The sequence below is a fragment of the Pteropus alecto genome, unplaced genomic scaffold (assembly GCF_000325575.1).
Source record: "Pteropus alecto unplaced genomic scaffold, ASM32557v1 scaffold224, whole genome shotgun sequence".
Taxonomy (NCBI): Eukaryota; Metazoa; Chordata; class Mammalia; order Chiroptera; family Pteropodidae; genus Pteropus; species Pteropus alecto.
The window spans coordinates 1,335,697-1,353,698 of record NW_006436289.1 but is presented as its reverse complement, the minus strand read 5'-3'; the positions used below and the strand labels follow the sequence as shown (position 1 = coordinate 1,353,698).

At 33.6% G+C, this 18,002-nt stretch overlaps 1 protein-coding gene across 5 annotated transcripts in view; it reads right to left on the bottom strand.

Annotated features, from left to right (window-relative positions):
- The window catches only part of SIK3 (SIK family kinase 3), a 215,824-nt gene that overhangs the window by 106,910 nt on the left and 90,912 nt on the right, over positions 1–18,002 (bottom strand). The window contains exon 2 of one of the 5 annotated variants that reach the window (XM_025047454.1): positions 97–243. The exons of the other annotated variants lie outside the window; for them this stretch is intronic. The gene's annotated coding sequence lies outside the window, so the exon portion shown is untranslated. The remainder of the gene's footprint in view (positions 1–96; positions 244–18,002) is intronic. 5 annotated transcript variants of the gene reach the window in all.

Genomic DNA, 18,002 nt, shown 5'->3' with positions numbered 1-18,002 from the left:
AAAAAGGCATAGTTCAAGAAGGGAAAAGAATGGGGATAGGCAGAAAAGAGGGTAGCAAGTATTATGATAAAAAGCAGAATCATTAACAAATCTCACCAGCTGATTGATCTCCTATAGGAAGTCTTGAACCATATGAGCCCTGACCACTAGCATTTCTACTTCTCATTACTGTGTCAAGTCACATACAGGACCTTAATTCCAGCAACTGGTCCAGCTTCTGCACCTGGTTCTCTAAGAACAGCTCTCGAAATAAAAAAAAAAAAAAAATCAAAATCACAGTACACAATGTCCTTTAACAGAACAAATATCTGGGTCTTAATAGTAATTAATAAAATCTTACACACGAATAGCACGTTATAGTTTGCAGAGTACTTTCATATATATAACCAGCTTAGAAACTCACAGATATATGGCCATAGCAGAGTGTTTCCCAACAGTTGTTGTGGAAATGGGTTACAGGTATACCCAAGGCCATGGATAGGTGACAGTGGATCACCTCCAGTCTGAAGGAACCTTGTCTGTTTACCTCAGAAAAATATTAACAATTTCTGTGCACAGAAGGTTGGGAAGCACTACTAGGATTTGCCGATCATCAGTGTCTAAGGACTGGGCCTGAAATCCCCTATTCTGTCCGTGCCTACTAATGGATGGCATAGAAAAAGTAACAGTGGGTAGCGAGTGGAGGAACAGAATGAGGGCCTGCAATGCATCTGACTGTATTTTAAACACTTTTTCACCCCCGAGACAGTACAGGGTCACATTGTAACTGGGAGTGTCATACAGTGGGATCTCCTGATTCACAGTGGACTCATTCTGAATTTCATTTGCATTCTGAGGCAACAGGACTTTCATAAAAGTAAAGAGAAAACCTAATCATCTATAAGGATGAAGCTGGCTATTAAGAACTTGTAACATATTTTATGCACTTAATAGTTTTAATTTAATAAAGATAGTAGCATAGTATGGATGTAGTTTTACATTTCTAACTTCACATAAAGGGAATATGGTTCTACATATTGAAATGTATTCTTATCTTTTCAGAGAAAATTGCATTAAGTATAATCTGTTCTTAGAAGGTGGACACAGAGAGGTTTTAAAAAAATAAAACATCAAATTCCTGTCTAGTCTTCAGTGAGATTCAAGATTCCACAAGACACAGAAAGGTAAAGCTTTGCCTAGCAGCTGAATATAGTGTCAAAAGGAAAGATTCTGGTGTCCAGCTGCCTAGATTCAAAATCTTAAGAATTATCCTTTAATGTATAACTTTGAGCAAGTTATTTTTTCCTATGGCTCCTTATCTATAAAATGCGGGCAACAATAAAACCTACATTAAAGGTTGCTGGAGATTAACTAGGCTAACACATGCAGCCTGCTTAGTATAATGCCTGGCATGTGGTAAACACACAATATACATTAATTACAGGTACTGCTATTATTTATTTGACTGTTCTAAAATCAAGCCTTGAAATTCAGGCAATCCTTGGCAAAGATTGGATTTGCATCACTAAGCAACATAATCCAGAATCTGAAACACATGAATTCCTTACTCAAGGGGTGAGTTGCGGGGTGGTGGGGCAAGAAGCAAAATAGCTAACAATTTGTGGACAGCATTAGGAACCAACTAGCTGCTTCCAGCTGATATGGAAAGAACATGGAAGGAATGGAACTGGGAAAAAATTGCATTCCATTCAGGAAAGTCACACTGAGCCACAGGTTGGAACCCACAGCAAGACCTGATCCTGAGGGCTGTGCCAGAGAGAGAGTGGTTGGCTTCTTCATGGCAGGCCAGCCCCTCTTCCTAAAGTTCAGCTCCCACCAAAGCTGCAAACTGGAAAGTGGAGGTTATCTAAAAAGTGGAAAAACACTGATGAAACAGAAACTACCAAGTCGAGTAGTTGGCAAGCAGGTATGATTATTTTGAGAACACCTGAAGAGATCAAGGATCATGAATTTTTACTGCTACCAATTATTGGAGGATATACTATAAAGGTTTTACCTTAAAGTATACATCAATTGCTTTAAAGATTAAAGGTCTATAGCAAAAGGTAAACTGGCATGTATATAGAAGATAAACTCTCAAAAAATGTTTTTAGATTGGTGTTGAACATTTATGAATCACGTACATGTACTCATATATGAAAGGCATACCAACGAAACATCTAACACATTACCAAGAGACCATGTATTCCTTAAGTTTGCCTGTTGTACATATAGTTCTTTTATCTTGCAAAGAGCACGATTTTGTAAATTGACACTAATATTAATTAAAGAAGGCATTGTATCCAATGTGTTGCTAAATAGATACAGATTGTAGGAGTCCTTAAGAATGCCCCTACCCAAGATATTTCCATTCAAAAACTACTTTTTCAATTGTCACGTGGTACAAAAAAAAATTAAATTTTTATTATTCGTTCTAGAAGGGGGAAAATAGCCATTTCCCACTCTTAAGTATCACTTCTAAACCACAGTTCCTTTAACTCTTACCTCATTTTTGCAAGCACAGTAATGCTTATAGGAAATGAAGTTGAAAAAAAAAAGTGGTTTCTTCACAACAGGCAATAATATACTTGTATATCCTGACACCACATTCAAGGCAAGATAAGGTGACAATAAATACCAATGAGCCAAGGAAAAGTTCAGTATTACAATCAAAACAAATCACTCTTCCTCCCCACCCATCAGAAATGAGTAGGTCTCTTCACTAAGGGATATGCTATGACAGACGGACAGTACTACTTAGGAAGAAAACGCAAAGACCTCAAGTGCTAAAATTCCTCCAGAAAAAGAGAAAGACCACTCCCTTAAACTAGTATGCAGATACATGCACAATAATTTCACAGAATACAGTAAAAAAACTGAATGCTTTAAAGAAGGTAAAACATTATGACAGCATGAAAAAAGTTTATTTTTTCAATATTCTTTTAAGAAAAGCTCTACTTCCTACTGAAATGCTTAAAACTTAGGTAGATATCAAACTTTTGGCCATTGTGAATTATTTTCTATGGGGTTGTTTTTACATGTCAAAATGAAAATGGAAACTATCTCACTGATAAAATAGTTTTTATATATCAAAATGAGAATGGGAACTATCTCACTGATAAAACTGATTACATGTAGAAATAATATGTTAGGCTAAATAAAATATATTGTTAAAACTAATTTCAATAAAAATGTAACCTATGGAATGGCAGAAAATATTTGCAAACCACATATCTGGTAATATTCAAAATACAATAGGAATTCATATAACTAAACATCAAAAAAATTTTTTTTAATGGGCAAAGGACCTAAATAGACATTTTTCCAAAGAAGACATACGAATAGCCTACGGGTACATGAAAAGGTGCTCAACATCATTAATCATTTGGGAAATGCAAATCAAAACCTTAATTAGATACCACCTCACACTTGTTAGTATGTCTATTATCAAAAAGACAAAAGATACCAAATGCTGGCAAGGAAATGGAGCAAAGGGAACACTTGTACACTGTTGGTGGGACTAAAACTGGTACAGCCACTATGGAAAACAGTAGAGTGGTTCCTCAAGTAATTAAAAATAGAACTGCCATATGATCCTGCAATCTCACTTCTGGGTATGCATCCTAAGGAAACTAAATCATTATCTCAAAGAGGTATCTGTACTCCCATGTTCATAGCCGCACTGCTCACGATGACCAAGGTATGGAAACAACCTAAGTGACCATCAACAGATGAACAGATAAAGAAAATGTGATATACAGATGAGCGTGTGCGCACATGTACACACACAGGAATACCATTCAGCCTTAAAAAGGAATGTTGTCATTTTCAACATGAATGAACCTGGAGGGCATTCTGCTAAGTGAAATAAGCCAGAGAAAGACAAGATAAACACCACATTACCACATGGTATCATTTATATTTGAAATCTTAAAAAAAAAAAAAGGTCAAACTCATAGAAACAGAAAGTAGAAAAGTGGTTTGCCAGGGGCTGAGAGGTGGGGAAAATAGGGAAAAGCTGGTAAAAGGGTACAAACTTTCAGTTATAAGATGAATAAGGTCTGAAGATCTCATGTAAAACATGGTGACTACAGTTGATAACACTGTATTGTACAACTGAAATTTGCTGAGAGTAGAACTTAAATATTCTCACCAAAAACAAAACTAAACAAAAACAGAAGAGGCAATGTGATGAATATGTTAATTAACTTGAGGTAGGGGAGGGTCTTTTCATAACATATACATGTATCATATCATCACATTAAACACTTTAAATAGCTTATAATTTTATTTGTCAATTATGCCTCAGTAAAGCAGGGGGAAAAAATAATTTCATCTGTTTCTTTTTAATTTTTTAAATAAAATTTTAAATTATACATGTGGTCCTCATTTTATAGGACAGCACTGGTCTAAATGATGCCAATAAGCTACCAGTTAAAGCAGGTATTCCATGAAAATGACTTATGAAATACTTGACTCAATATTGAGAATTGCCAGTTAACTATCTTGAAGAAACTTGGCAGGCTGCAAGGCACTCAATGCTCAAACAGTGCTTGGGAGCGAATCTTAAGGTCTCAAAAGTTACATTCCAAGAACTCAATTTAATTCCATTAAAAAATGTTTATTGGAGAACTGACTGGCTTAATGTAGTGCCCTTGTGCAGCTCACTAGCAGCTCTCAACAGGAGCTCTGTGAGAGAATTAAGTTTTACACGCTGAAGAAAGTAGTTCTCAAACTTTTTGGTCTCAGGACACCTTCTCTAATAAATTGAGAACCCTCAAAGAACTTTTGTTTATATAAGTAATATCCATCTATATTCACTTAGAAATTGGATTACAATTAAAACCAGAAATTGAAACAAATCTTTAAAACAATACAAAAACACACTTTTCATCAGCCATCAGAATAATTGTATCATCATATATCATGTATTCTCTCAAAATCTCCACTGTTTAACTGCGAAAGAATGAGGTGATAAACGAAAATAATGTTTGAATATTTATGAAAAGAATTTTGACCTCAGGGACTCACTGAAAGAATTTTGAAGACTCTAGAGTACCTAAATCAAACTTTGGGATTAACTGCCCTAAGTCATCATTATATATAATGAATTAACTTCTCTCCTATGTATCTAGAATGTTACCAACTTTGGGAACACTGAGAAAATAGTCACTCAGATTTCTTTCCACAGGACTTATTTCATTCTATAGGACTTAATTCATTCCCAGTTGAGAATGGCTCTAGAAAAAGAATTCAAATGCCTTTGTAATCAAACTTGATGAAAAACCTTTTTTCTTTCTAATTGACTAGAAAATAGAACTATTATCAGGTTTAAAGAAACTCCAAACCACCACAAGCTACAGAAGCTAGACTATAAGGCTAAACCTTAAACCTGCCAGGCACTAAATGACCATGATTAATGATGTGCCACGTGGCTACAGTTGGGATGTAGGCTGGCCATATTCTTGGGAAGATCCTGACCTTTGCACTGGAACCAACCAAGAAGAAGTCCATATATTAGTTTGTAATAAATATCAAATCAAGTAATAAAGGGTAAAGCAAAGATGTATATTTGGAAAGAAGAGATTATTCTATCTATTTTACACACCAAACTGTTTCTGGGAAAATATGCAGCTGTCAAGTCTAAGGCATGACTGAGATGTTCGGATTCTAGCTAACTCCAGACAGGAGGACTCAACATGACCACCAAAAATAAGAGTCAGCCAGCTCTTAGTGAACCCCATAGGAAATAGTTTAAAATATCCAGCAGGTCTTTAGGTGACTTTTATTTTTCTATACTTCTCTGTTTGGGCTGTACTGAACGGTGAAAATAAAATAGTTCATTGCATTTACAAAGTCTGGGGGATAGAGAACTGAGATCTTACTGAAGTGAGAAAATATACCATGAAACATGCATTATTCTTGGAAGCATTTCTACGGTGGAACGTGGGATACTGTGCATAATCAATAAATAGAAGTTTTCTGGTAATTACTTGGAACTCGAGGCATAAAAGTGAAATTTTTTAAGACAAAAAGAAAATGATTTCTCAGTTCCAATAATTTCCATCTGGTTGCCATTTACCCTTGTAGAAAACAGAAGTCCTAGGAGTGTCTCTAAAATAACGAGCAACTCTCTCAGCCAAACTGACATTATTATTGTTGTTGTTATTTTAGCATTTACACAGTGCCAACAACATTTATATGCTTTACGGAACATTAAATGAACTCCAGGCCTGTAGGTTTAATACTTAAATGAACCGGACAAAAAGATATTTTTTTTAAAAAAGGGGGGATGGGAAGTGGAGAAGAGAAAAAAGTTGGTAATAACAATTATGGTAAGGTAAAAATTATTTACAAAATACCAGTATCCATTCCATTTTCAGCTATTTATTTTAGATTGACCAAATCTTGGAAGTTTAAGAAGATTTAGAATGAGACTGATAGCTTAATTCTAAGACTAGAGTGCTCTTAAAAAGGATGCCCTGAAGCCCTTAATGGAAAAGCAGAAAAGAGAAGAGCAGGAAGGAGGGAAAGGGCCTAAAGAAGAATGCAGGCAAATTGGAGGGACTGGGCAGAAAAGCATTATTAGCACAATGGGAAAGAAAAAGGTAAAAGCTAAGTTCAAAGTGGCTACCAAAGAAAGACATATCTAAGAAAATGTACAATGAAAAAATAATGATTGTTACAGAAATATTTTTAAATAAAATTTTAAAAAAGGAGCAGCAGTTAGTGCAAGAAAAATTTTAAAGTTACAGTGGGAAATTAATCTATGAAAGATAAAATTTTAGTCACAGAGAAAAAAGATTAGACATCCGGGAAAAGAACTTGGCATTGGCCTGAACTGTGAAGTTAGAAAGAGGCAGAAAGCTGAATGAATTTTAAGATGAATTTTCTTAATGAAGTGCACGCTACTCTTTCCTGGAGTGCCAGCTCAAAGGTAAAAATAACAAAGACTCAGAAGAATTGTGATCTTCCCCAAAACAGCATTTGTCAAGGAGCCTGTGTACTGTTAAGCATTTAGATAGAGTACCTACAACACTCAAAAGCTTTTTAAAGCAGCTGGAAAGAAAGCTAAACTCAACTGGCACTGCAAAACTTTCTTAAACTTCCCCATTGGAGATTTATTACATTGAGTATCTTGCTAACCATACAATGGTAGTATTGTTCCTTGTGAACAAAGTCACCAACAGTTCATATTTTAAATTTTCTTAAATTATATTAACATAGCCTGTAGTAGCAGGAGGTTGGGTGAACCAAAGAAACATAAATTCAGCTGAAAAACTATCCTAAATTTCTCATCTCTTTATATCTCCCAACTATTTGGTAATGAAGACTAAGGGAAAACAGGAAACAATCTCCATTACCGGATAGCATCTTGCCCTCCCTATTTCTGAAACTTACATCCCTAGATGCCAGTACTGTGAGCTAATTGTCAAGATATACTTCTTTGTCAAACCATGCATTTCTAGTCTGAATAGTTATGACACTGGGCAGTCTTCTCTGTGGCAGCCCAGAGTTAAAAAGCCAGCTTCCCTGTGCCTATCAGGAACAGTACACCAAATATCTTCTGAGGGGCTTTCCTAATCACAGCTGTATACCATTAGTGCTGGCAGAAAATGCCCCTCTGGGATTCCATCAAAATGGAAATATTTTGTGTGATGGCATTTTGCATTTATTCTGACTTCAATAAGTTCCCTATATTTAGTAGTCATCACATTTACATTCCATAATAAATGTTTGTGCTTCTTGTGCTGAACAGTGAAGTTTTAGTAACTCAAATCGCTCCCATGAAAAGTCTGATCACAGACATGAATTAATTTTCAAATTTCTGATATTTATTTTAAAGATAGGAGGGGGACAATTGATAAACAACACTGCCATAGAAAAGAAATGAAAAACTATTCCATTAAAATATATATTATATAAAATGTAGATATCATATATACATTAATATTACACTCACATTAAATGTAAAAACACGACTACGTGAAGTATGTGCTTAATAAAATGGAGTTAACATTTAATAAAATTGTTCATCTTTTCCCTTACCAGGATTACATGCATCTTAAATTCTAACCTATGATAGTTCTACATTGACATTACTGTGCAAGTCTAGAATTTGGAAAAGCTGCTAAAGCACCATAGCACCACAGATTTTACTTTAAAGTTTGAACCATTAAATTTATTTTAATCAATTATTAAGCAAAAACCAACCTATTATACTGTCTAATGGGCCCTCTTTTGATCTAATGACAATACTCCTTTTAAGCAAATTAATGACCCCTAATTCACTGCCAAAGAGACCCAAAAGACTCTCCAGACATCAGATATAGTTTCATTTAAAATAAACATATTTGCCTAAATAGCTTTATAGAAAATAACAGATCCTGAGAAACTCTATCTAGAAAATCAAAAGGAATGAGATTTATGAGATGAGAAAATGAGAGAAGAATGTAGATAGCTGGAAGGAAATAAAATGTTAATCGATAATTATTAATGTTATTATAATTGATAATTGATAATTATTAATGTTATTTAATTGATAATTAAATAATGATAATTATTTTTAGTATGAAATACATTTAAAAGTTCTCTTGAATTTTCCCGAGGTCTCTGAGTCGCAGATTTCTATAGAGATAACACGGGCATTCTTTGAAACAAAGTCTAAGAAAACCCCTCCAGTAAATCCAGTGTACTTTTCTAAATAGAATATGGCACAGAATAAAGAGTTCAGCGTAGGGAAGACTGAAAAGCTAACGATACAGTAGTAGAATCTTTTTCTCTCTGAACGAAATTTCGTAGAAACCTTCATACACAAAGCAGGAGAAAAAAAATCTAGTTAACCTTGGGTAAGAAAGTCAGAGACAAAACTTTTTAGAATGTCAGGGTTCAGAAGAACAATTTGGAAGTCACTGGGACAGCAAAAAGAGCACTGGACTGAGAGGTAGGATCTAGAGTTTAATTCTCAAATCCATTTCTAAGAAATGTTTGTGACTTTGTGCAAATCACCTTACCTCTAATAGTCCTCAGTGTCCTCATTTATTAAACAAAAGGGTCTGTATGCCTGTATGAAGCTTGAAAACAGTTATCAAAACAAGGTTCTCACTGTGCCTATTCATAATTAGAACTCTGAGTTGTCTGAGTTTAGTTTCTTTTAAATTTTTTTTTAAGTTCTAAAATTCATTCAAATAAAATAAATCAGAATCACTACTAGTTAGATAACTCTTAATCTTAAACAATGAAAACATTCAAATCATCTAGTTTCATAGTACTATATAATGCAGGACCATATGATAATAAGCAGAAAGATGCATTTAGTACATCTGAAATAATGTCGGTGAATAAGCTCTTAAGTCTTAATTACCTTTCTTATATTAAACAGCAATTAAATACATTAAAGTAAAGCATAATACCACTGTTTACCTAGGGAAGCCTTGGCTGTTGCAGCTAATATTTTCACTACTGGTACAGTCAATGTCTCCTATTGTTAATATTAATTACACTAAATAATATTGATATTAATTTCCATCCAACTTGAAGAACAATGATAAACTAAATTAAATAAAATGTGATACAGGCCACAAATAAGCCAAAAGAATTAAACTATAAATTACAACTTAACTAGGAAGATGCTAAACCCAAGTCTAAGAATCTTGTATACGTTATCCAAATTTGATAAAGTTTCCATCTATAAGAAGGTTAGAAATTAGAAAAATGAAGTGTAAAGTTTAGTTCATTTTATATTTTTTTCTTTGTTTTATACAAGTTCATTCCAATATATTAAAAATAAACATAATAAGAACAGCTAAAATACATTGAGCACTTAATATGTGCCAAGGCATTACTACCTTTTTTACTTTATATTATAAAAATTTTCAAATTTATACAAAAGTAGACAAAGTAATATAATTAAACCATCAATCAGCATTAACAGCTATTAACTCACTGCCAATTCTGCTTCATCCATACCTCCACCAATTTCCTCCAAAATACCAATCATCATTATCATTTCATCTGTAAATATTTCAATATGTATCTCTAAAAGGACTCTATTTTTAACACAGAACCATGGAACCATTATCGCACTTGAAAAAATGAACAATAATTACAGACATTTAACTCTGAATCTTCACAACAACCCTACGAAGTAGATACTATTATTCCTATTTAAAACTGATGCACACATCATTGAAGTAATCTGCTGAGGTCATATTGTACAAAATAGCAGAGACAGGATTTGAATCCAGGCAATTGAGCTCCAGAACCTGAGCTCTGAACTATACTAAGTTTTACTGCCTCTCAAAACTAGATTTTATGGTAATGAATTCTTAAACATAAACATAGAAAACTGACTAATAAAGGAATGAATGACGGACAACACCAAAGTCAGCAAAATTTTGAAAAAGAAAAATATGTCACAGTACCTCACCCCTCCTCCAAATTCTTTCTTCTACCTTCTGCAGGTATACTCCATGAACAACTCTATCGTCCTTCATTTAACATAATGCCAATTATTATAAGGTTTATTCTTTTCACTACAATGAGTTCTACTGAGTCAAACTGACATTTTAGATGTACTTCCATGGCTAACTTTCATCAAAAGAGGCTCACTGGATGTAGTCCTACTCAAAAGTAAATATTCTTTACATAAGTCATATAATATGTAGCAGACGGGTGACCAATCTTCAATGATTCCACACACACATAATGATACACAAATTCAAGAACTGTGTACAATTTCTCTAGAACCTAAGGATAGCCTCCAGTCAACAGCCAGCAACAAGTCAGTCATAAAGCCACAAGAAAATAAGTTCTACCAATAGCCTGAATAATCTTAGAAATAGGTTCTTCCGAATTTGAACCTCCAGATGAGAAACAATTCATCCAATGCCTTGACTGCAGCTTTTGAAATCCTGAGCCTAGGCTCAGCTAAGCCACACCAGGACTACTGACCTACAAAAATGGTGAGACAATAAATGTGTGCTGTTTTAAGCTATTAAGTTTTTGGTAAGTATATACCTATGGTTCATTATGATGTAGGTGATTCTAATCTCTAAGAAATTCTAGGCCAAGGAAATCTTTCACAACTTATGGAACAAATCTAGGAATTTCAAAATAGAGTTCAAGCATGGGAACAGAACTGAAGCTCACTCTTTAGAAAAGCTTTGGTCTACCTTATAGGTATTTGAGCAAATCCATTCTATGTAAACATAAGTAAGCTCTCCATCTGAAAAAAGTTAATCATTCCAGACTCATTAATTTTCAAAAGTTACTTTCGTCAACTGCAAAAATGGCATCAAAAGCATATGTATCTAATGACTTCCTTTCAAAAAGGACAATATGGAAGGAGGGAAGCAGGGAAAATAACTTTACAGTGGAGAAACCTCACAAACAGGACCTTGGCCGGGTGCTCCAGGTCAATACCAACAGCGATAAGTCATGTTGAGAGTACCTACCATGGATATGATGTGATAAAAAACGCACTTTACCTTTGTGATGTTCTTCCCTAAGACCTATAATCTCAGTCTAATCATGACAAAGACATCAGAAAAATTCCAACCGAAGGACATTCTAACAAAATACCTGAACAGTACTCCTCAAAACTATCAAGGTCATTAAAAACAAGGGAAACATGGGAAAACTGTCTCAGCCAAGAACAGCCTAAGGATATATGATGATCAAATGTAATGTTGTATCCTAGAATGAATCCTGACACAGAAAAAGAGACATTAGATAAAAAATAAAGAAATCTGAATAAACCATGGACTTTAGTTAATAATAATATATTAGTACTGACTCATTATGACAAATGTACCATACTAATAATGTAAGGTATTAATAACAGGTGAAGTGGAGTGTGAAATATTGGAACTCTGTATTGTATTTAATGACTTTTTGTAAATCTAAAACTACTGTAAAATAAAAAGTTTATTAAATTTTGAAATCAAGCATAACCATCTAATTTGAAACTTCATAGTGGAATACTCTGCTCTTCTGGCACTTCATTCAAGTTCAGTTTCATACTATTTTGTTAGATAATTTCTATTTAATGCCACAGACACCAGTAGAGTTTTCTGCTCTATTCTCAATTCAGATACCCAGACAGCTCAATAAATTTAACATTTTACACTAGACATATATTCAGGACCAAAATAAATTTCCACATGAAGAATATTTTAGAATCATTTTTAAATTTTAATAATCTTTTTTTTTTTTTTTACACAGTTTTGTGACCCTGACAGCAAGTCACGAACAATTAAATTTCGCCTTACGTTAGAGTGATGTGCAGTGCTGGAAAATAAGTTTTCTCAATGGAACTGCTTCCTTTTAGTTAGTAATGTAAGTTAAAGAACTCATCATGGCTTTTTGTTTGCCTTTACAGAGAGAAAGTCAAAGCTAAGTGAACTGTGGTAGCTACAACTGGCCTATGTTTTCAGGTAAAATATCCACCACCCTTCTTCCATATACTATTTGGCTTTTATTCTTTTAAATTTATTTTAAAGTTTTAGTCTATAGATCTTTTACTAAAGATACCTGAAATTCTTTCCAAAAGTAGACTTTAAAAAAAACTTGCAAATATTTAGCAAGAGTAAGGACAAGAAATTCATTAACAAAACAAATAAGCATATTAGTATTTCCCCTTAGCAAACTTTTCCATTTCCTTGTATTCTAGCTCTTTTTTTTAAATAAACAGCTTGAGATATTATTCACAAACCATATAATCACTCATTTAAAGTGCACAATTAGATGTTTTTTAGTATATTCACAGGGCAGTACAACTATCACAGCAATCTAATGTTGAACATTTTCCCCCAAAAAGAAACCCTGTATCCATAGGCCGTCACCACGCATTCACCATTCAATTCCTTACCACCCCTAAGCAACCACTAACCTACTTTCTGTCTCTATAAATTTACCTATACTAAACATTTCAAAAAATGGATTTACCCAATATGTGGTCTTTTATGACTTGTTTCTTTCACTTAGCATAATGTTTTAAAGAAGCATCCATGTTTGTAGCATGTGTCAGCACTTCATTACTTTTTACTGTCAAATATTATTCCATTGTATGGATATACTTTTTAATTATTCATTCATCAGTTGACAGACATCTGGGTTTTTTCCACATTTTGGATATTATGAACAATGTTGCAATGAACATTCACATAAAATTTTTGTGTGGATATGTTTTAATTTCTCTTGGATTTGTACCTAAGAGTAGAATCCTGGGTCATATGGTAACTCCATATAAAATAATTTGTGGAAATTTTAAAGATATCACAAAGTAGCTACATAATTTTACTTTCCCACCAATAATGCAAGAGAAGGTTGGTAACTCCATATAAAATAATTTTTGGAAATTTTAAAGATATCACAAAGTAGCTACATAATTTTACTTTCCTACCAATAATGCAAGAGAAGGTTCTAATTTCTCCACATCCTTGCCAATGCTTGTTATTTTCCATCTTTTTTATTATAGCCACACTGAGTAGTTTCTCATTGTGGTTTTTTCATTTTCCTAATGATTAATGATGTTGAGTATCTTTTAATGTGTTTACTGAACAGCTGTATACCTTCTTTGTTCATTTTTAAATTAGGTTGCCTTTTATAATTGAGTTGTAAGAGTTCTTTATATATTTTGAATATAAATTCCTTATCAGATATGTAATTTGCAAATATTTTCTCCCATTCTGTGGGTTGTTTTCACATTTTTGATGGTATTGTTTGCAGCAAAGTTTTTAATTTTGATGTAGTCAAATTTATGTTTTTTTTCTTTTGTTTCTTGTGTTTTTTTCTAAGAAACCATTTTCTAACTCCAGATTACAAAGATTTACTCCTATATTTTCTTCTGAGTTTTATATTTTTAGCTCTTAAATTCATATCTTTGATCCATTTTGAGTTCGTTTTTATGGTATAAAGCAGGGGTCCAATTTCACTCTTTTTCATGTGGATATCCAGTTTTCCCAGCATCGTTGTAGAAAAAAACTGTTCTTTCTCCATTCAATTGCATTGGCACCCTTATCAGAAGTCAAATGACCATAAATATAAGGGTTATTTCTGAGCTACTGAATCTAATCCATTGATCTATACATGTCTATCCTTACACACTCTGTTATCTCCTAGTTCTCGATATTCTAGATATTGACATTCACCTTACTCTGTTAAGGATGATGTTTATTACACAAAACAATGTGTTTTGTAAAGTCTCAAGCACCCAATAAAGGAATAGGAACCAGAACCCAGTTGTGATTTACCAACTGTCAATGAGCCAAACCAAAAAGATTTTTGTATGTGGTTTAGGGGAAACTGTCTTTATGATTAAAAAAAAAAAAAACAATGGACAAAATGAAGATTAAAAATTGGGATGAAAATAACCTACCAACTTATCAAAATAACAATAAGGAAACAGAACTAAGACAGACTGGAGTAACAGTTACTAGGCAACCACATGATAACAATGGGATGACTAGTCCAAACTATTATTCCAATTGATTCATTTACGAATTTATAAGTGTGTATGTTTAGATCCAAACTACTTCTTAAAAAAAAAAAAAAAAAAAGGACTGAGGTGTTTACAAAATCGAATATATGAAATAAGGTAATTTAAAAGAAAAGCAAGTCAGCACATTTTTTAATTCTTATTTTCCCAAAGCCAAAGTGCCTCTGGGAAATAGTCAAACATTTCCAGATCAGCAGACATACAGAGGATTCACCAGCATCAATTTTATTAGTCTACAAGATATATACACATGGGGAAACCTCTAATATATGAGAAAGGAACAAACTGTGTTAGACTCTTCAAAGAACAACAGATATACGAAGTTCTGGACCTCACCTCCCCAAATCTCTGCTTTTTAACCAAAAATAAATAAATAAATAGATAGATAGATAGATAGATAGATAGATAAAAAAATAAAATAACAACAATAATAAAGAAAGCTAGGGTTTCTTTGTCCTTTGGCTCCTCCTGAGTAGGTCAGGTCTGTGTATAATTATTGGGTTTCACATTCCTTCAGAAAAGGAAGAGATGTCAATGCATGGAGAATTTTAATAAACAGTAGACTCAGGTTAGGGGTAAAGGCAAAACAGTGCCTCTACTGACTAAAAAAATAAATAAACAAATGAAGAAAAGAATCTTTTGTTTTTAACAATAGTTGGCCAATTTTAAGACAAGTAGAATAAGAAAGAGGCTTAATTTCTTATTCTAAGGCTTCCACCACTGAACTTGAACTTGTGAATAAATCCTCTTGGTTTCATCTTCTTCCTAGGCACGCTCCCTAGCTGGCAGGGTTGACATAAAGAAATGGTGAAAATTAAATTCAAAATATATTTACTGGAGAATTTTATAGGCAAGAACACTTACCAAAAGGTTTGTTAAGAAACAGTATTTGCATTACTAAAATTCTTTCCTTAGAAAAAGAATCACAGCAGGGTTCTTTTCAATAACTTGTTCATAGAAATTTTTATTGCAAAATACATCATACAAACCTGTGTGCTTTTCCTGCCACCCTTAATCTATCCTAAAATTTATGTTATCTTTCTTCTGCTTTTCTTTATAATCTTAGCATATAAGTATCATTAAACAATCTATTATTTAGATTTGTCTGTTCTTAAACTTTATGTAAATAGAATCATAATTATTATATTTACTATTCCTCCATGAAGATGCATGTAATGGTACCCAATTTACTTTATACTAGTCATTCTTTTATAAATATACAAATTTATTTCTTGCTTTATAGTTGCTAAAACATTTGAGTTGTTTGCATTTTTAGCTACTAAGAACAGTACTTTAAATATTGTTATACATGTCTCCTGGGCATGAATGCAATTTTCACTAGGGTACATATTTAGGAATCACTAAATTAAGCCAAATCGTTTCCAAAATGGTCGTATCCAACAGTGCAACTGTTCCCACTGCTCCATATCATCTCCAACATTTGTTATTTTTAATTTTTCCCAGTCTAGTAGGGGGTGAGGGACAAATAGTTCCTCACTGTTTTAATTTGCATTTCCTTGATTGCTAAAAAAGGTTGAGGATCTTCTCATATGTTCATGAACCACTGTTTCTGCTTCTGTGAAATAAAGTTATTCCTGAGTTTCCTATTTCCTTTTTTTTCTTTTTCTTTTTTATTTGAGGAGTTCTTTTATATTCTGGATAACAAATTTTGTCAGTTCATCTTCTTATGTTGTAGCTTAGTTTTTCACTCTCTTATGGCATCATCTTTTTAAATTTTTTTAATAATTTTTTTAAAATGAAATATAACCTTCCTACAGAAATGTGACCAAATTATAGGTGCAACTCACATACACAAAAGTAATTTGGGGTTCTCGATAATTTTTAAGAATGTAAAGGGTCCCAAGATCAAAAAGTTTGAGAACCAGTAAATCAAAAATATGTGGTTTCCTGTCATCCTCTGTGACACTAAACCTCACATATCCCATCTCTTCTCTCCATACTAAATTCTGGAAATTTTCTTCAGATCTATCTATCTTCCAGTTCACTCTTCAACTCTATCCAATCTGTATCATCTTTCCATTGTGTTTTTATTTATGTTTTTAATTTATAGATATTCTACTGAGACTGAATTCTTTAACATCTTCCTCATCAATTTTGAGGTTTTCTTCATCCTATCATATTTTTAACCCCCTCTTTTATTTCTTTAAACATCTACAGTCTTAACGAGACTGATGGTTACTGCTGATGTTTGAATTATCTATCGCCGTATAACAAACCAACCCCAAAGCTTAGTGAATTAAAACGATCACTTATTTTGCTCACAAATTTGCAATTTGTCCTGGCCTTAGAAAGGATAGCTTGTCTGTCCTCCAGGTGGCATCACCTAGGGCAGCTTGACAGGAGGTTGTAGGGTCCACTTTCAAGATGGCTTACTAACAGGGCTGGTAAGTTAGTATAGGCTGTCAGCTGGGAACTTAGTTGGTGCTATGGGCCTGATGTCTCAGTTCTTCTTTACATGGTTTCTCCATGGACTGCATAAGCATAGCACGGTGATGGGTTTCAAGAATGAGCAGCCCAGGAGAATAAGGAAGAAATGTATAGTATTTGTATGGCTTAGCCTCAGAAATCCCATAATATCACTTCTGTAATATTCTTTTGGTCAAATCAGTCATATAAAGTCCTGCCCAGGTTTAATAGAACAGGGCAGAGACTCTATTTCTTAATGGTAGAATAGCAAGGTTCTAGAACAGCACATGGGTCGAGAAATATTGTTGCAGCCATTTTTGAAAAATATAATCTGCCACATCTAACTCAGTTGCTTGTTTTCTTGTGTAAACTCACATTTCTTACAACTTTATAAAAATTATCAAGTCTATCTATAAAGTGTGGTTCTATAGAGATTTAAATTTGATTCTCCCAGACACTGGGAACCACAACCAACTGGGAGTACTTTTAACTAAGTTAGAAGCTTAGAGATTTTGAGGCCTCATAGGTTGTGTGAAATCTGGTTGCAAATCCAAGTGAGTAGGGGCATCTGCTCAGGCAGTTTCATGGGAGACTTTTCCTCCTTCTCCATCCAGATCCAGGACATTAATAAGCAAGTGTCTATATGTAAGGCATCTTTTATCCTATTTATTCAGTGAGGAAGTCACCTTCCTTAGGTCCCTGTTTTATATGAGGCAGTCTCCGATATGACCTCTCACTTTGCTTGGACACTATTCTTTTTCTCTTGTCCCTCCCTTTTACTCTAATCTGATTAGAAACCCTCAGCACTAAAACCACCTTCAGTGCTTACTCTACCTTATAAAATCATATTTTGTAGCCGTATCAAGGCCTTCAATTATTTTTCTTACACGAGCTCCAGCATTTTACATATGTATTATATGTATTCACATATTTCTTCTTCATTTCTTCTGACCAGAAGGAGCCTCTCTGCACATCTAATCTATCACATTACTGAAAAAGAAATTATTCATCATTCATTTGAAGCTACTTCACTTATCAAAAAAAGACAATTTCAGTAATACATCTGTATTTTAAAAATGCAGCTATGTTAAATATC